Genomic DNA, 20,223 nt, shown 5'->3' with positions numbered 1-20,223 from the left:
TGATTCTCAGAGTGCCTCCACTCAACTTGTTAACCAATCCTGAGGCGCCGCATATAAAATATCCCGTTGGATTACGAAATGATTAATGCTTGTCACAAGAAGGGCTGCAATGGCAGATTAGGCATGATTATGATTGGGCTCATTTATTTTCAACATGCCATTATCTCTTGCAACATTGACTGAGCAAATGGCCGGAGAGTGTTTACGGCTGTGAGCGTAAAACTGCGTTCTTGATCATTAAAAGTTAGCAATAAAGTCAAAAGTTGAACAACAATAACAACAAAAAAAGTTGAAAAAGAAACGAGGACAAAAGATGCTTTAACAGGAACATTTAAATGTAATTACACAAAATGAGGTTGAATTCAAGCATGACATTTAATGATTTCACATCAAGTCTCACTATAAAAGGAAGCTGAAGCTTAGAAGCTGCAGCAATGTAGAGATTTAGAAGAATAATGAACGATAAGTCATTAACTCATTCACTGCCAGTCCAGGACAAAAAAAAATCTTTGACGTCTAAAACCGTCTATGGCAGTGAATGTGTTAAAGTTGGATGTCCGCATGTTTTGAATATTCTTGGAGACGACACAAAAGTTTTTTTTTTTTTTTTTTTTTTTTTTTAAACTATGTGTAGTAAACGCTGCAATTTACTGTTGTTGCTTTAATACCAAGTTGATGCATAACGAAAAAGCTTTTTTACACATTGTTTTATTGCGTGTGCAGGGAAAAAAAAGAATCTTTGACGTCTAAAGCCGTCTATGGCAGTGAATGTGTTAATTAAGAATTATTCCGAGTGTGTGAAATCCATCGATGATAAATTGCTGGAAAAAGAATACTGTAAAAAGAGTACGTTACTTGACTAAAACCAGCAGGTACTGTGTATTCTGATTAATATTGCAACTATTTTTCTCCATTTCAGAGGGTGGCCATTTTGCCACTTGCTATCGACTGAGAATGACATCATAGTTGCTCAATTGGCTTGGGAAACGGCCAATCACGGGTGACCTTGCGAAGGTCACGTAACAAAACTCAGAAAAAGTTATTGTTATTGAGTAAATATGATGTCATTTTGAGTAAAAAGCAAGAGGCAAAATGGCCGCTCTAATTAACTAATTAATCACACAATTTACCATAATTACCGGCAATTGCAATTAATCACATTTTTCACCACCTATTTTATATTAAGCTTATAACATTTTAGAATTAATGTAAAATAGTTTTTATAATGAGCCATTGAGCAACTTTTTAAAGTAAAACTACGTCAAAATCTGTCTTTGTCTTCACACCAGTGAATATGTTTGGCTGCAAAGTGAGCAGAGGTCAGCTTGTGAATATGTTTGGCTGCAAAGTGAGCAGAGGTCAGCTGCCAAATGAAGTATATAAAACTTATTGAACTGAGCGTCTTTTTTTAACTGTTTTAAAAAATAATAATTAATTAATCTCCAACGTTGACTCTTTTACTGCCACGTTATCAAAAAAAAAAAAAAAAAACGTTAATATGACAAAGGCTTTGATCATTCATGTCATCCTTGAAAACGTTCGATTTCATCAGATTCCGTCATGTTTCATTGTAATTCCATACGCCGGCAGCCCATTGAAAAGAGATACAATGCTGCCATCTGCTGGCCATAGTTAGTGAGTGTTTTTGATTCCACAACCCATTGACCAGGCAGCTCTGCACATAGACATTGCACTGCCCATTGATATTAAAAAAAATAAAAAATAAATAAAACCTTGGTTGACGTCATTTTTATGGCGTTTATGGCGACATATATCGCGATTTTACTAATTGTTATTAGTTTTTGAAAATCTAACTTGCATTCAGGTGCTTCGACACACCATAACAGAAACTACAGAAACCAACATTAAAAAAACAAATGTTGGTTATTACCAGTGCTGTTAAAATGTATAGCAATTAAATTTATCATGAACCTTATATGGGATGGTACATTAATCAAATGCATTTGTTATGCAATGCACAATATGTTGAACATCATGCTTTAATAATATATTGATTAATACAAAACATTTGTTTTAATAATTGATTGGCTGTTCATTTTTTAGAGAACCAATTACGTTGCTAATTTATCTAAAACTATTATTATTAGTATTATTATTATTGTTGTTGTTGTTGTTGTTGTTAATAATAATAATGATAATTATAATAATAATAAAACATATCTGGGTATTTAAAATTTAAAGAGTATACAGGACTGTCTCAGAAAATTAGAATATTGTGATAAAGTGCTTTATTTTCTGTAATGCAATTAAAAAAAAAAAAATGTCATACATTCTGGATTCATTACAAATCAGCTGAAATATTGCAAGCCTTTTATTATTTTAATATTGCTGATTATGGCTTACAGCTTAAACAAAACTGAAATATCATATCTCAAAATATTAGAATATTATGAAGAAGTATACTAGCAGGCTATTCAACTAATCACTTGAATCGTCTAATTAACTCGAAACACCTGCAAGTGTTTCCAAGCGAATCCAGAATGTATGACTTTTTTTTTTTTTTATTGCATTACAGAAAATAAAGGATTTTTTCACAATATTGTAATTTTCAGAGACAGTCCTATATGTCACCAAGTTCAATCATCCCTGTGAACATTATCAAACAGAAAATAATGTGTGTTTATTTGTTCAACAACAGGGAAATTTTACTCATCATAATGATGATGCTTCTTTATTGTATCTTAATCCAGCAATATCATTATCAAACACCTTGTCCTCAATAATTCTTCAGATTTCGTGTAGTCTTCACAGCCTTAATTATGAAAACAAAATGTTCAACACATTTTTTTTTCCTTTATTACGAGGTGTCTTGTCATTCAACCATTGGACTCATCAATTTTTATGAGCTTGTTGAGTAGGTGTGAATAATTGATTGAAAACTGTTTTCCGATGCCTTGATTGTCACAAACCAAGATAAATAGAGTGGAATAGACTTATAAAATATTTACTGGAGTGCTGGAGTGCTGAAAAATGATTAATTCTGAAGTCCTTTATCATAGATTTGGGTGTCCTCATTCAGACAAGGTACCCGACCATGAAGGCAAAGGTTGACCAAGGTCAGTTAAAAAAAAAAAAAATCATTAAAGTGTCATAAATCTTAAGAGACCTCTTTCTTTAAAGTTTGGTCAACTACATACCAATGTTTGACGTTTACAGCCTTAATAATGACGAGCTAGTACGACTGTTTGGGATTTCAGCGCACCATTCGGCATTTTAAAGAACAAAGAGGTCAACAAGGTTCCAAAACAGTGATCTCAAGCAAAATAAAACTTCACTGTGCCCGTGACATTTCGTCTACGGGAAATGACAACATCTGTTGACGGCGGCTGTATTTTAGGGTGATTGTAAACACATCTGCAACCTCCCGCTCAGCATCTGCAGCAACATAAATGATGAGCCCTCAGCTGCAATGAATATCACAAGTGCAATAAAGAAGCGGCACGATTGCTCTCAGACTATGCAAGACTTGATAATTGCAGAATTCCACTCATTCACTACTCAAATTAGTAATACTGCAGAATTGTTATATCTTCAGTAAGCCCATTATTGAACCCACAGCAACAGTGCTTGTTAAAGAGTTAAATCTAACACTATGATCACTTAGTGCCATCTACTGTTAATAAAGAGACGTTATTGCTAAAGGATGTAATGCATTTGAAAATCAATGCTGGATGGAGCAACTCAGTTAGTTGGCAACATATCTATTCTTATTTCAAGGCCAACATTTTCTAATCCATTTCCAAACAATAAAAGGAGAACATCATTTACATACAGCAAATAAATATAAATTAAACTACAGTATAACGCCATGGTTACATTAAATTATTGCTTTCGTATTTTGTGTTTTTTATGTGTTTGCAATTACGTTTTTGTTTTGTTTTTTGTTTGTGTTTTTTGATTGTGTTTGCGATTCTGTTTTTGTTTTTTGCTTTTTTGTGTTACTGTTTTCTTTTATTTGTGTTTACATTACATTTTAGTTTTTTGTTTGTGTTTTTATGAATTGTGTTTGGGATAAATTTTTTGCTTTGTGTGTGTTTGTGTTTTTTTATTTGTTTGCCATTCCCTTTTTGTTTTTGTTTATTTCTTTTTTGTTTGTGTTTATTTGTTCGCAATTCCGTTTTTGTTTTTTTTGTTTTTTTTGTTTTTTATTTGTGTTTGCGATTATGTTTTGTGTGTGGGGGTGCGTGTGTGTGTGTGTGTTACTGTTTCCTTTTATTTGTGTTTGCCTTACAATTTAGTTTTTTGCTGTGTTTTTTTGGATTTGTGTTTGGGATTTTTTTTTTGTGTGTTGTTTTTTGTTTGTATTTTTTTATTTAGTATAGTTTTTTATTTATCTTATTTGTATTTATTTTATTATTATTTTGTATTTATTACTTTTTTGTGTGTGTGTTTTCTGATTTGTGTTTGTGATTACATTTTCGTTAGTGATTTGCTGCGGTGTTTTGTTTTTGTGTTGTTTTTTTATTCGGTTTGTGTTTTTTTGATTTGCAGTCTTGTTTGTTTTTGCGTTTTGCACTTCAGGGCCACTGTAGGTAGCACACACCAGCCACCATTTAAGTGCCTCTGATTAACCCCAAATAAAATTCAGGTGGACTAGTAGGTATTACCTGTTATTTTCAGTTCTTGTCTTGGTCCAATAAAACTACCGGCCTGTGGTCTGACGAGACCAAGATACATTTGGTTCAGAGGATGTTGAGCTTGTGTGGCAGCAACAAGGTGAAGAGTACAAAAGACTAATTTGCCCTTTTTTATTTTTTTTTTATTTTTTATTTTTTTTAAAAAAGTCTAATTATTCCTGTCTACAGTCCCCGGTATTCTGTCACGCAAGATGTACACTGACTACATTGTACATTGACTTGACCCTTGAAAAGATTTTGAAAATTCTGAGGGTTCTATTGTGAGATACATTGTCTTCATTATTTTTCAAGCAACTCAAAGTATGCATCGTTATTCTACATTATTGTACATTACATTGAATACATTCTACTGTTCTTACTATATTTATCAGTCCATACCTCATCAGGTAGGAATCAATCATTTGTGTGAATCATTATGAATATAGCTTAAAAACAAATATGTTTGGATTATATTTTGCGTAGGTTTGTGGCACAAGAAAGAAGTAACCAATACATTTTTCTGCGGATCTGGTTTGAAAACAAACCATTTTTCAGTTATAATTTGTTATTGTTAAGTTTGATCAGTACATTTACCCTTGGCACAGGTCTACACTCCACTGCATTTTTTATTTTTTTTGGCTGTTGTTGTTTTTACAGTGAGTAATGACCTTATCATAAGCCATCCTAAAAAAGCTAGAGGTTACCCCAGCAGAAATAGAGGGAGGCGGTACATCTTGGACAGATCACCAGTCAATCACAGGACAGGATTGACAAATAACCATTCACTCACATTCACACCTCCGGGCGATTTAGAATCTTCACTAAAAACAACATGTACTATGAGCAATAAAACTCAATCAAAAGTAGAAAAAAATATATAACAGTTTAAAGAATCCCTAAGTGCGAACAAAACATATACCGGTAAATGTGATTGAAATAAATACAGAAAATAAATTTAATTAAATTAATATTTATATGCTTATATATTACAATGTGACAGTCCTTAACTCATTAGCTCCCAAAAACGTATAAATACGTCATATTTTAAATGTTTTAAGTGTCCCAAAGACGTACTTATACGTTTTTTATGCCAGAGCATAGAGAAGGCTTTGATGCAGTCTCTCTACTGCAGAAAATGGTTGAGTGGCAGCAGAGTATAAGAGATCAACCACGCCATGTTAAAACAAGCTGATTTCCCCACAGTTCCAGGCAGAATTGTGAAAAACGATGAAACTTAGCTATGTTCTATTGCTAATTGTTGCACAGCGGAAACAGAAAGGAATATACTTTTTTTCCCTGATAAAAGAAGAGACTCTAATCACTCTTTTGGTATGTTCCATATTTTTATAGCAATAGAACATAATATTTCGCGGGCCTTGAAAAATCAGTCAAAATCCAGGAAAACACTTAAGTGAAAATGGTTGGGAGTGAATGAGTTAACTACCGTAATGTCCCCGTTTCTTCCTAAGAGCTTTTACAGTCCAGATTGACAATGCCCACGGCGTAGTCCCAGTTCGGGGCCCGGGGTCTGTGAAGTCCTGCTTTAATTGACAAAGGAGCAACATCAATGAATTCCCATGGTTTAAATATTGTAGATCAGCACATTAAGATAATTACATACATACGGTATATGATGTAAGGCTTTTTATAGCGCAAGGGATGTGACATCAAAAAAATCTATTCTAATTAAATGTATGGGACCGATATGTTTCTTTTCAGGTAATACTTTTTGGCTCAGGATATATAATGTTGCAGGCTATTATTTGAATACTAAAGATTAATATGAATAAATAAAGTATAGCAGAAGCATTAATTTTAATTGATTGAACATGTGTTGTGTAAGTCTCTTTCCCTTGCGTACTTTGGTAATCAGCTTTCGTTGTTACATACATTCAATATTGGTAAAAAAAAATCTGTACAAGCAATACAGCAGACACAAATGTCACTTTTCACTTGACAGAACATTTACATCTGAGCAAATCTAAACCCTTCTCAGCCAAGGTGGAGCAATTCCACAAAATGAATTGATATATTAAGTGAGGGAATGCCACAGACGGAAGGGATGGGGGGATTAAACCACACATTAAATATCACTCAATTCATTTTTTAGCATTTTTGTCATGGCTACTTTTCTGGTTTGTTATCTTGGTAGCGCACACAGCTGGCTTGTATCAACCACAAACAGATTGTGCCTGAGGCCCCGGTAGCAAATTATGAAGCAGCTCTCTAGGATATGATCAGTAAAGTTGATAATGTCATATTTCCAACACTCATCCTTGTGGCCTGCCGCACTGTTATGGGCTCTTTTGAGGAAACCCGTATTCCGAGTCAGGCCCTGACCGCCTGCTCGACTCTGCAACTCACAACAGAGCAAATAGTCTCCTTTCAAACATCCCTCAAAGTGAAATCTTAAAAACTGCAACAAAATGAAAATACCAAGCATGGCACTGGAATCCAAGTGGTCAAGCAGTTAGTATCACTTGAAAAGGTACTTTGAAAAAGGTAAAGCACAGCACGCGATAGGCAGCTTCTTCTTCATACTGGGCCGTGGAAAGGGGCTGACAACTTGAATTATATGGTTATTAACACCAGGCCAGTTCCGCTTCTGTGGAGCCACTGAGGCCTCCACAATAAAGACAACACATCACGTGGCAGTCTATTTGCCAGGTGCTTGGGCTAATGATAAAATGAATAATACTTCTTTAAAAAAGACTGTGCTGTACAGAAAGCATACTCGCTTCTACTGTATATCATACAAAGAACAAGATAGATAGATAGATAGATAGATAGATAGATAGATAGATAGATAGATAGATAGATAGATAGAAATCTTATAGCTAGCTTGCTAGATAGATAACAGCTAGCTTGTTAGATAAAAAAGAGATAGATAACAGCTAGCTTGTTAGATAGATAACAGCTAGCTTGCTAGATAGATAGATAGATAGATAGATAGATAACAGCTAGCTTGCTAGATAGATAGCTAGATAACAGCTAGCTTGCTAGATAGATAGCTGGATAACAGCTAGCTTGCTAGATAAATAGCTAGATAACAGCTAGCTTGCTAGATAGATAACAGCTAGCTTGCTAGCTTGCTAGCTTGCTAGATAGATAACAGCTAGCTTGCTAGATAGATAGATAGATAGATAGATAGATAGATAGATAGATAGATAGATAGATAGATAGATAGATAGATAGATAGATAGATAGATTTGTCATAATAACTAAGAGACCTAAGACCATAAATAAATAGAACAATAATTACTCATTTAAATAATAATGACAGCTGTATTCCATTTATCTTGGACAGTTTCACACTTGACAACCTCACATTATCATTCAGAGTCGCCAACAACTCCTTAAAAAAAAAAAAAAAAAAAAAAAATCTCTTGAAGCCCCCCCCCCCCTCCAGAAAAAAAAAAAATCGGCTCGTGCTTGCTGATAGCCTAAAATTACTTTCTGAAGGGAGTTGCAAGCCATTGCATGAGCTGACCTGAGGCGATGTGATGTTCTTTCATTTTTCAAGCATGTACTATCTGTACATATACTTTGCGGGCAATTTCTTAATTGTATTGTTTGATTCACACGAATATATGGGGGAAAACCAGTTCATAAGAAGCAGACAAATATCCATGTGTACCATGTGCAGTGATTTCTCTAAGCGCCTAGAGCAAGTTAAGCAGAATACTCAGACGAGGTCAATATTAGAACAAGATCTTTCAGAAGTCTGGAGAAGTCCAAAGAGGCTTATCAGAAAGCCAAAGCAAAAATGATAATAAATAACTAAACAAATGAGAAGTACTGCGTAAAAAAAATAAAAATAAAAACCTGTCAGAATATGCTGTGTTGTTTTTTCAACCACACTGAAAGAAGACAACATTGTACTCAAAAAGCATGGTTTGTTTTTAGGGGGCAATGTTTTCAGAATGCCAACAACCATCTGGATACTTCTAAGCAGCTCTTTTTGTGTGGCTCTGTGTTTTTTGTTATCGCCCGACTTGCACACTTTTGACATGGTGGATGGAATTGGCGGTTTGAGCATCTCCACTTCCTTAGGGGACTGATGTTCAGTCTACTTCACACAAAAACAGAACTAGAAGGCTTGGTAGCCTGAGAAATGGGACTGTCAGATCTGACTGGATTTCTTTTTCTTTTTTGGTCTGTTTGTTTTGGTGGTTGTACTGAGATTTGTGGTTCAGGCCAGGAAATAAGAAGACCTTGAGGATATTCAGTTCAGACATTTTATGGGTGTTCTCTCCTCGAGTTTGACATCTTGACACCGACTCTGTCAAATTTGGTCCATCCTTCACTGGCTGTCAAAGAATGAGATATAAAGATTGAAAATGTCTTAATATCTTTTGTCTGGAATTTTGTGAGCTTGCCTGTGGTGGCCAGAATAATATTTGCACAATACTTTGTGGTGTACCATTACATTTTGGATCCGGTCCAAATAAAGCTGTGGTTCCAGGAATATTTTATTTTTCATTGTGGGAAATCTAATTGCAATGATAGCCTAGTGCGGAAATGGTCAACATTTGGTAAGGAGCATTACCGGCAACGGATTAGAGTTCTTTCATCAATCAACTGTAATTTATGACAGATATTTCAGACTTTTACAAGTGTAATTCATTCACTCATTCATTCATTTGACCATTCAGAAACTATTAAGCTCTCGCAGAGGTATTCACTCCCTTGTTCGTTATAGCCATGCACCCATCCCTTTTCTGTACCGCTTATCCTGTTCAAGGTCACGACAAGGACTGAAGCCTTTCACTGCAGACGACAGCTTGAACTGCCAAGCAGTCAAGGGGAATCACTCTCGCAGCAGTCATCTTTGTGAACCAATACCAAGAGCCCAATTATTCTGACAGTTATTCATTAAAACGATTGCAAACATTATTAAGACCTGAGCGGGTGTGTTTGTGACGGCGCGTAGTGCTTGAGGCCTTCAACAAAAGAGCCGAGCAACGTTTGAGCATGACATCAAAATGACGGTCTCACTCCTGCATTGTCTGATTTATCACACGACAGCCACATAGTACCTCCTTAGCCCCAGAGGTCATGGAAGATGGATACAACACTAATCTCCGTGGCTCGCTTTCTGATGGGGGGGAGGCGTTCGCCAAAAAGTAAACCTTAAGAACTTGGATTTCCATCAGTAACCTCATATGTGAAGACGTGGTGTGTTTGGTCAACTAAATCTCAGCGTGGTAACTTCAAAAATGAAATGTTTGTTGACCCACAACAACAAAGCCAAACAACAACCATGATATTTGGATTTATAATACACTATAAAGCAGGGGTGTCCAAACTTTTTCCTCTGAGGGCCACATACAGAAAAATAGAAAGCTGCAAGGGACACTTTGATTTTTTTTTAAAGTTATTTATTAACACATTCCTTGCCAGACCAGCAAAAAAAAAAATGCATCATTTGACGTCTTTTTCCGTCAATGGCAGTGAATGAGTTAAACATGGTAAAAATCAATGAAGCAATTACAAATTGTTGATATAATGTGCAGTTACTTATTGAAAACTGCTAACAGTCACAAGGCAAATAGTGACCCCTGTGTGCCACTATAATAGATATGCCTCTTCACTGAGCAGAAGCTGATCCCAACTTGACATTCTGAACCACAACAAGAACAATCTAATGTGATGTTTTCACAAATTGGACCGTGACACTCAGTAACAAGTGGATGAAACTATTTTTATTTCTGAGACTAAATTATTAGCTGCAAATTTGTGTCTTTGCATAGCTAGAAATGTTTAATCCACCCTCTTTTTTTTTGGTTAAACAGCATTGAAAAATGATTTTTAGTATTTGCCGCGGGCCGCCAAAAAATGTATGACGGGCCGCAAATGGCCCTCGGGCCGTAGTTTGGACACCCCTGCTATAAAGCGATGGCAGGTCTGCAAGATCTTCCTTGAATAGTGCGCCCCAGCAACAACTGCCAATCACTTAACCCACTAATAAGACTAATATAATTTCAAATCCTCCAATTAAATAATCAAAAAGTGACATCTGTTTGGCTTAAAGCACACTTTTGAGAAATATGCCGAATCATCATCATAGTATAGTCTCCAATAAGACTGAGACCACAACTATTCACAGTTACAGTATGGATTACAGTTGATGGATAAAGTGAGCCTGGGCTGCATTTGCAACTGCACCCCTTGAGGGAATATTATCAGGGAGGTTAGTGGTTTCATTGATTTCAAGACTGCAATCATCTCCATCTGATGTAGTGGGCAGAGAAAGGATAAGTGAGGCTGCAGTCTGTTTGTCAGCATGACAACTTTGACATGAGCAATTGAATCGCAAGGAAACTGGAGTATTTTGCGTTTGTAAAAAGCGTGAGCAGCATCAGTGTGAGAGTCTAATTACTGCAGTCAGTCAAAAGATTACAAAAATGTATTTGTATACATTAAATATTGATTAATATCATTAGAATGCTGACCATATTTAAATGTAAGCATTAGTTTATAGACAATAATTAATACAAAATAAAGGTAAAAATTTATCTCACTTTTATATGAAAATTAAATTACGTACACGGGCAACATCGATACAGCATGGAAATCAACTTTATGAATTCATTATTTGTATTAGAATGTATTTCTAGTACGGTAGACTTTACACTGATTTGATCGGCTGGATCGGGATCGGGTAATATTTTGTTTTAATGCAAAATTGGTGATCGTCTGTCATGTCTTAATTTAGATGATTGGTCAATGATGATTTAATGTTCATCAGCATTTTTTGATTTTTTTTTTTCCTCCATGCATTTCAATTGGTGTAAATTATACATGGATTTTCACTATTCGTAGGGCTAGGCCAGTCATAATTTTTTTTTAAATGCATATAGTGGCATTTTTTGAATAGATTTTTTTTTTTTCTTCAAACTCACTAATCGCTGATCGGCCAAAAGAAATCCTGACATGTACTGTAAAGCCAAATTTTATGGATACTAAGTCAAAAGCAGAATTCAGTCCGTGAAGATTTTTCACATTTATTCTATTGATCGTGATTAAAATAGATTTAAAATGGTTTTGACAGAAAGGTCTATTTAATTACATAATGATAATAATAATAATAATAATAATAATAATAATAATAATAATAATAATAATACTTGTGCAGTGCAAAAAACAGCATCTCCGATAGATTCGTCAGCGTGATAACCTCCCTTATGTGGCAAAAGTACATTTAATAACTCAAATTTCTCAAGACTACAACAGCACAACAGGAGAGAGGAATGGTGCAGTAGTGAAGGCCACCACAACCAACCAGTAGAATCAGCTCAAACCTGGTCTGCTACGTTGGGCCTAAATTGTTCATAGAAATGCAAATCCTGCGACTTGTCGTGCCAAAAGTGGAGAGGGGGAAAAAATTCTTCTCCAGTTTGAACAATAAAAGATAGCACTCCAATTTATCTCTTGCAAAAGGGATTAAATAGCCTTACCTTCAGCTGTGTTTATTTTTTTTTCCTTGGTGTTGGAGCCGTAAAGTGCGTTGGGACAGGGCGAGAGCTCCAGTTCACTTGTTGGATGGAGACGGGCTTGTTGGCCGTGCGGCTGGGAGCGACACTCTTGAGGGCCCAATGTGAATAGAGGTCAGGATAATAAGACACAGTCATACAACAAAGACTGATAATCCTGTCTCCGCCCGCAATGCACACTCAGTTCCTGTGTTGCAATCAGACATTTTAAGGGCAGTTAAGATGCAGCAAGGGGCAGCTGAATGAACTGCGGTCAGGAAAGACTCCCAAGCTCCCATTATGGAGAGTAACCGGTGTCAATTCGCAGCAATTAGACCACTCAGATGTGTCAGTAGACAGGCCTCAAATTAATAAATAAATAACGTCGACCACAAGTGCACGCCGATATAGCCCTTGGAGTCATTTGAGTGTCCCAGTGGTCTATTTCCGTGCAACATTTAGTCTTTCAAAAAGTGACGAGGTGTGCCTTCTCTTCCTCTCTTATCCTGAATGACCTTTGAGTGAAAAGACTCCTTCGTGAGCATGCAGCTTACTGTACATCTGTTTCTCCCGATCCGAAAAAACAAGTGTTTAATTTTGCATGGATGCTTAAACTGCTCACTATCAGCTTGTGTTCATGAAATAACTATATATATATATATATATACATATATATATATATATATATATAATCAAGATTTAGTGGCATGGCTCAGGAGCTGGCATGGCTGTTTGTGCTGTGCTATTACGTTCGTATGAATGTACGTTGAAAGGGTTATCTTGTTTTTTGTTTTATTCCCCCCCCCCCCAAACAATGTAAGAGAAGTCACATTAATGGCGACTGTCAGTGGTTTGTGGTTCTCCTGTCTGAAAGAGGCCAGTAAAAGCTCTCTTCCATGTCAGCAGGGCAGATTGGATGACCGCTCGAGGACAGTCCCTGACACGGCTGAAAGAGGTAGGGGAAAAAAAATAATAAAAAAAATAAACAGCAGACGAAGCTTTCTTCTGAAAGGTCAAAGTGAAGACAATTCTCTTCAAATATTGGAAAAAAATCAAAACCTTTCCTTTGCCATTTTTAACTAAGGTTGGACAAAAATGATGGTATGTCATTGCTGTGTCTTTTGTTTGGAACCAAGTCTCAATTTTACTCTGTATATTTATATATTTATATATTTTATATATATATTTTTTTTTTATGATTTATTTATTTATTTATTTATTTATATATATTTTTGTAGACTGGTGGGAAAAAGGATCATTTTGTTCATGTTGTCTTTTCTTAAAAAAAAAGAAAATAAATAAAAAACAAGTATTATTATTATTATTATTATTATCAATAATAATAATAATAATAATAATAATAATAATAATAATAATAATAATAATATACCCTAACTATAAAAAGTATTTAGAGCATAAGGTCATTAAAAAAAAAATTTCAATTAAACCTTGTTTTAAAAAAAAAAAATGTAAAAAAAATGGTCACAATAGAGATGAATGCATTGGCTGTACACATATATAGTATGCATTGCACTAATGAACAGGAACATACAGTATAATGCACAGAGGGAATTGTAGGCTCTGCGGCACTAGACATCATAATAAGCAGATGACAGTGTGTAAAATATTTCTTATTTTTGAATGAAGCGACAGGGGAAATAAAATTTGGCATAATGTATTCATAATGTATTCATTGCCTGTATGTAGTAAATAGCTGTAACAGTAAATAACGCACAAGTAATTTCCACCATTGCCAATATATTATATGATCACTATGATGCAATAAATATCAAAAACAATGCTACAATGTCAAGTCAGGAGTCAAGAACTGCTTCAGCCCGAAACGCCCATTTGTCCTACGGCAATTGATGTTGGTCATCCAAAATCTGGACTGTTTTATAAAATAGCGAGGCTATATTAAAATTTAACAACAAAACAGTAACAAGTGCAAGAAAGCAACTTGACAGCCATTTTTTATAGTGTTCTCAATCTCCATGGCAGCAAAAATAAATTATGCGGCCAATGAAAAAGAGCCCACACCAGCGCCATAATAAATCCCGTTGCAGTAATCAGTGAGGAAATATAGATATTTTGAAAAGCATTGAAGGGATTAGACAGGGTTTTCTACCTCCTGCTGTACATGGCCCAAGTCCTGCTGAGAACGCCGGGAGTTGTGTGGAAGGAGCGAGAGGATTTGACCTAGCTGCAGCATTATTATTATGATATGACCCAAACAAAGCCATCAGCATGGGACCAAGGCAGGGGGTCGCACTATTTATCCCCATACCACCTCCTGTGTCTCAAAGCCTCCCTCCTTGCATTGAACAAGATTTTAGGGGATTAGAATTAGACAAATAAGTGGAACCTCGAATGATGAACGCCCCGAAAGTTGAACAAAATTATTGTGCGTCTACTTCATGTTTACCTGATAAAATGTGTCACAAATTTGTCCTCATTTTCAATAACATTGAGATCTTGCAAACATAATATATATATGTATTTATTTATTTATTTATTAACGCTGATGTGATAGACAGAATGGTGTAGTGTAGAGATGAACCGATGTGTTATTTTCAGGGCTGATTATTAGTAGTCAAGGGGGCCCTTAATCGATATTTGCAGCTGATATTCATTTTCAGTAAAATTGGGGGGAAAATGTTGGCTGTCAAAATTAAAAAAAAAAAAAAAATGCCAATCTTGACTCTGTTGTAATATCTTGAAGCATGTTTATTGAACAAGACTCAGACTTTTCAAAATGTATTTAAGGTTTTATTTATCAATTTATTTATTTATTTATTTACTTATTTATTTATACCATAGCTTTCTATAGTTTTCTACAGTAAACATGTTTTTCCAAAATGTTAAAATACCTTTTCACATTTCTTTCTTTTAATGTCGAACAAAAACAAATGGTTTAGAAGGTTCCCATGGTCAGCCAGCATCTCTTATAAAGTTAACTGAAATTTTAAATCAATAGTTCCCTGAGATAAAAATGGTTTTACACTTCGCTTATATCGTTCATCAGATTGTTAGGAAAGGCCGATACCGATATTCGTCAAAATGCCCAATGTCGGCATTATCCCGAGTGTAGTATATACTACACATTGTGATCCCAGCTTGCTAAAAAGGTCGTTAGAACAGGATTTAAGTCACATAGTTGGCAAGGAATTTAAAACTAAACCTATTAGCTCCCACAGCTGATGTACACATACAACTGTTAACCTGTGCTGTCGTGATTCTGAGGTAACCGCTAACGAAAACATAATTGAGTTGCTCCCTACACTTTCATAACATTTCTCCCTCAGAATAAATGAGCTCCTTTACGAGAAAAGACACACTGCTGTTAATGATTTTATAAGCAGGGAGCCCACCTGACATCCTTTTTCTATTACAGTTCTTTATTCAATTTGCAAGGAACGCTGCAGGTGACCTAACCTATAAAAGGCCACTCCAAATTACATTATCAAGCTCCTCGAAATTTTATAAATTCAGAATCGGCCTCACAGGGAGGTGGCGTACACAGTGCCGATGGCTTCACCTTTAAGTTTGCATAAATCAATCTCACCAAAGGTTAGAACACATCATGCGTCATACATCAATGCAGTTTTTAACATCATCACAAATAATTATTTCGAAAGCACAAAAACAAGCTGGGGATTTTATGGAAGGATTATGATGCAGCAAAAAAAGTAACATATTTAATGTTTGTGCACTTCATATTGGATTATGCAACATGCTCTCACTCACCAAATATCATATGAGCCTACAAGTTAAACTAGATAAAATAATGCATATTATGCTATTTAATATTGTATTTCAAAAAATATAGAAGTAAATGTCACAACCTCATAGCATAGGACACCATGTACTGTATCCTGAAAGAACACAAGCTCTGTTCATAGTGTCATTTTGTTCCAGTGGTTAAACTAACAAGAGGTTGGTGGTTTAAAAAAAAAAAGAAAAAAGAAAAAAAAAAAAAGCCCCAATCAGTAACACTTGTGGCTCCAGAATGTGGGAGGGAAAAAACTGGGAATATGGATAGGATCATTCAACTGTGTTCAATCCTGGTCGGGACAATTTCTTTTGTGAAGCATTCAAGCATGAAGGAAATGTACTATTTATAAGTTGCATCCTAACTTTGGCCAAACTACCATCTTTTGAATCCCAATTTGTGTATACTAACAAGAACAGACCTGTTTTTTAATGCACTTTTTTTTTCATTTGAATGAATTATTATTTGAAGGAAAAAAGAAAATATGTATGAAAACATGTAACATTGGTGAACATATAGAAATTTCAGTGTCAATAATAATACTCAACTATGACCATACCAATTACGGTTTTATATTTTACCCGGCACCAACGGCAAGTACGAAGAAAATTCAGAAGTAGGTCATTGAGACCACTCTAGTTTGATTTAAAATAACACTTTTGAAAGTGTTAAACATTTAACACTGTGACAAAGTGTTAGAACAAAACTCTTAGAAATTGAAATTTTACACAGTGCTGAATACTAAATATAAAATATTAGTTATAGTGTCAAAAGTTAACATCATCAGTTTGTTTGTTTTTCACCGAAAAAGGTTCATATTCATGTTAACACTATAAAATGTCTTAGATATAATCCAACATAGAAATCTTTTATGGGCGATTTCATTTTGAAACTACTACTGGTCGACAATCAATAATCCACAACTTTATGACCAAAAACAATAAATGCCTCATGAATTCGCATGAAAAAAATAAATAAATTAAGTAAAATACACAAGTTGCAGTTTTAATCATTTAGATTTTACAAAAGTACACTACATTAAGGGAAAACAAAACAAAACATGACTGACTGCCACACGGTATTGCAATGGGGCACAATTAATGTTTTTCACACATCTAATTAGAAAACGGTTTGTCATAGTGTCTGTATTAATAATCAAAATACACTCTGCAAGCCCTATTTTTGTGCCCAGTGAAACTTTAGTCTCAACTGTGTGCATGAATGGAGTTTTCGTTCTTTTGGTATTTTCCGAGACGAGTGCCAATGTTTGCCCCCTTGGGGGCCTTAGTAGGAGGGAACGCAGATGACTCCTAGCCAATCGAAGCGGCTCCCCTCATTCCCTTTAAATTCAGCCAGAGAGAGCCACATCGTCTAAATGGCGTGTAGGTTTGCGAGATCCCAAGGCGTCATAGCGCTATAGCCTGGACATAATTTTAATTCCTTGTATAAAAAAATATAATAATAATAATAATAATAATAATAATAATAATAATAATAATAATATAAAAAAATAAAATCCAAATTATTTTGATATAAAACATTTTTTAAGTAGTGAAAATAGTTACTTTTTATTATGAAGTGTAATTCAGTTACTAACTCGGTTACTTTTTAAAGCAAGTAACGAGTAACTATAACTAATTACTTTTTTAAAGTAACGTTCCAATACTGGTGACAACTGAATCCCACCGGAGTTACGCCCACTGAAATGTGATTGGTAGCTGCATCCAAGCAGGACTGCAAGCAGCAGCCAATCATATCACTGCAAGCTGTATCCGGCCCAGTGGTATTTATAATAAAATAACTCAAGAGGGATTTTTTAATGTCTACCTTTATACTGCCCCATGTGGCCAAAGCAGGCATACCAGGAGCAGCATTCAACTGATGCAATGTGGCAAAAATGGTTTAAATCTTTTTCATTGTATTATTATTATTATTATTATTATTATTATTATTAGATTTCAATAAAAAAAAAATATGATTTAAGATGCAAGTGAAAAAAGGAGCATTTTTAGGGGTTTTGCAATATTATCTTAATTCTGTTAATTCCATCCAAATATCTTGCATAAATGTGAAGACAATGCGAGACTGATTTCCACTCACACAGGAGCTAGCAGGAGCAAGGAACACAAAACTATGCTCACTTTTCAACCTTGGGTGTTGGAATAATAAAGCACTCCCTGTTTTATGAGAGAGAGTTGCGGCCATCTGTGGCCCAGTAAACAGTCCTCCCATCAGGCGGACCATAAGGCCCACATCACGTCTGCCAAGTATCAAAACAGATTACCCAGCGAACATTGCACTTCAGCTCTCGATATTGCCTAAACAGCAGTCACGTGTCAAACCTGTGCAAAATTCTGCCACTTCGGAGTCAGAATTTCCATATCAATAACAGGGGAAAGCAAAGTCTCCGCACTCCTCTCAGGTATTCTTTTTTTTTTTTTTTTTTTACAATACGAACTATGAAGCTCTCATGGGAGCTTTTAAAAACTTCTCACTCACTCCGAGCACACCCGAGAAGAGGAAAAAGCATAGTGCAAGGGTGCAATCAGACCAGGTTTGTTCGAGTCAACATCACTTCCTTCCTTATGGTTTTAGGAGAAATTCGGAGCGAGACATTCAGATGTCTTTTTCACCCAGTTTCTTTCCCAGGACAGTAATTCCGAGCATTTCTAACAGTGCCATTCAATGCAGCTGCCTCTCTCAGCAAACTCTACGCCTTGCCGAAGCAATTCAAACCGCCTCCACAGATTGCAATAAAGTCAACAAAGAAGTTCTCCAAGGGAGACTATTCATCAATGAATGTGTTTGTAAGCGAAAAAGTCGGGTATAAAAAGACCCCAGTTACACCTGAATGGCTACTTGTCTTTACTGAGCTCACATTTCATTTCACCTGTTTCCTAACTTCCTCCACGTAAATGATGCATTGACACATCAATTTGGAGCATTAATATTCATAGGCTGGGTGGATATAAATGTAGCTCAGACAAAGCAAAAAAAAAAAAAAAAGCATCTTACCTTACAGAAAGTTCATTATAGTCACACCTGGTTCCACTGCATTAGTTGTTTCACAGTAGTAGTGTTTCACACTAAAAAGTCAGAGGGAAAAAAAACAAAAACACAATTATACTCAGAACATATCTGCTGGCTAAGTTTGTCAAGAAAAACAGTCTGGGGAAGTTAAGCCATCAAAACAAAAATGACTTAATGAGTTCTGCCAGTTTCACATGAGCATTAATTGTGACCAAAAAGTAAATAAAGTACATAGCAGTTCATTGTTTTGCTAGCATTTTAAGCCATTAGAGTTTCCACCAGTCGACACTAATCTGATTTTAATCGTGCAGCAGACATGATGTAATAAAATGGTGCAACTTAAATAGCCCAGAAGTTTTGGGAGACTTTTTCACATAACAGTTGAACTCTTATTTGGTACTCAGCCGAACAAATCATGGGACAAATGCAACACTTTGCCACTAAACGAGCAACATGTGTGGTTACAGGTTGACGGAAATTGTATTTTCAACCACAACACGCTGGCGCTTTTCTGTAGCCGTCTACGCAGACGTGACCTTTCTTCTTCACCCGCAGATGTTTGGACTGTTCGGGTTTGGTGGCAGCGGCTGAGGACTCTCCAAACAATAACCGGCTCTATTCACATGTGGACTCTATTAGCATTACACAGAAATATTCCAGAAAGAGTCTGTTGAAGGCTGTTCTGTACAGTGACTAAAGCAGTGGTTCTAAAACTTGTTGGAGGAACTGAACCCCATCAGTTTCCGTTTCACATTCACTGAAGCCTGCTTCATTGAAAAATGAAATATGACTGACTTTTTTTTATTTTTATTCGACATAAGTTCATGTTCACCGGTGTAAAATTGGTGCCTTGGCCCAATAAATATTAGGCAATTCTGCTTTAGACCACAAACTAGTTCAGACTGAGTAAACTGCCTCTGCTGGTTGCAACCTGGTAGTGCACTGGACTCCATTTTGTTTCCATTTTTTTCAGATTAATCAAATCAACATTGAATCTCACATGATTGACTAAATTTTGAATGATCACTAAACAGATTATTTTTGGACCTAAATTAAAATGTAGCCCGCTTAGGCACCAAAATGCTGCAATGTGAAATCTATTAAGACTGTATTGTAGGTAAGATAATACTTTTTTATGTTTTAATATTATTAGGGCTGGTTATCGATTCAAATTTCCTCAATTGATTAGATTTTAATTCACAAGCGTTCAGTCCGATATTGATCAATTATGGAACGTGAATCCTTTTTAAACATCAAGATAAAAAAAAATAATAATAATTAAAAAAAAAATTAAAAAAAAAAAACACTT

General features: G+C 35.4%; 1 protein-coding gene across 1 annotated transcript in view; it reads right to left on the bottom strand.

Moving 5' to 3' along the window:
* adgrl2a (adhesion G protein-coupled receptor L2a) overlaps positions 1-20,223 on the bottom strand; it is a 271,298-nt gene that overhangs the window by 248,542 nt on the left and 2,533 nt on the right. Inside the window, exon 2 of the mRNA XM_077534344.1 lies at positions 18,900-18,970. The gene's annotated coding sequence lies outside the window, so the exon portion shown is untranslated. The remainder of the gene's footprint in view (positions 1-18,899; positions 18,971-20,223) is intronic.

Source organism: Festucalex cinctus, chromosome 10 (genome assembly GCF_051991245.1).
Source record: "Festucalex cinctus isolate MCC-2025b chromosome 10, RoL_Fcin_1.0, whole genome shotgun sequence".
Classification (NCBI taxonomy): domain Eukaryota; kingdom Metazoa; phylum Chordata; class Actinopteri; order Syngnathiformes; family Syngnathidae; genus Festucalex; species Festucalex cinctus.
Note: the sequence above shows the minus strand (reverse complement) of the source record. Positions and strands in the feature narration are given on the sequence as shown.